The following is a 1,040-nucleotide window of genomic DNA, read 5'->3' on the forward strand; positions in this document are numbered from 1 at the left end:
TAGGGCTCTTGTACACAGGGTCGCTATGAGTCGCAAGCGACTCGACGGCACATAACAACAACAACAACAATCTACAGCACATGTATCCTTTTGACGCGGAAAACACCTTTGAAGGAGTCAATGATAATTGTCCACCTTCTGCCCTTTAGTGCTCAGTTTTAACAGCTGGCACCAGCCTTGTACTGTGTCTCAGTGAAGGTTGTTAATTGGTGGCAATTCAGTAGGTAATAAGAGGAATGTCAGCCTTCTTCTCTTCCCTGGTCTAGAGCTATCCTTTATGAACAGGAATTTCCTGTTTCCTACTTTCCTTTTTTTTTTTTTTTTTTTAGTATGCTTTTGCTTTTTTTTTTTTTTTTTTTTTTGTCCAGTTACCTCACCTTGTTAGAAGCTTCCAGGTAAATTGGTGTGTTTGGTTGATTAGCATTCCTTTATTTTCCAACACAGGTTCAAATCTGAGAATCACATATTCTTCCTCTTCCTGCTCCATGGAATTCTGATTCTCTTGTGAATTCTCCATTGGGACAAAACTCTTCTGAGTTCGAAAATCTAGATCACATATTCTTATGGTTATATTTGAAGTATATTTGGTTGGCTCCAGTTCGTTGTTTGTTTTTTAAATTTTACAAACAAGCATATGACGGACATTTTGAAAAGGAATGTGTACAGAAGTCCTGGTTATTTCTATAGGAAATTCCTGTAATGGTCCTGCTAATAAAAGTTATGCACTTTGTTAAGGTTTTTGATATAAAGTGGGTAAACAAACTCCAGCCCTATGCTATTAATTTTGTGAAGCTGGGTAAAAATGTATTAGCGCCCAAAATGAAATCCTGGTATTTTGACATATTTTGCTTTTCTTTGACCATTAGTAACTTTTCTAGGCATTTGTATTTTTACTTTGTCCTACTGAGGCACATGGTTTGAATCCACTATCTTCTCTGTGGGAGGATGGGCAATCATCTCCTGTGCATTTAATTGCCTCTGAAGACCTACTGGGGGGGTCAGCTATGGGTTGGTTCTGACTCAATGGCACACAACAAATT

The sequence above is a fragment of the Elephantulus edwardii genome, unplaced genomic scaffold (assembly GCF_000299155.1).
Source record: "Elephantulus edwardii isolate Elephantulus edwardi_28Jun2011 unplaced genomic scaffold, EleEdw1.0 scaffold00060, whole genome shotgun sequence".
Classification (NCBI taxonomy): Eukaryota; Metazoa; Chordata; class Mammalia; order Macroscelidea; family Macroscelididae; genus Elephantulus; species Elephantulus edwardii.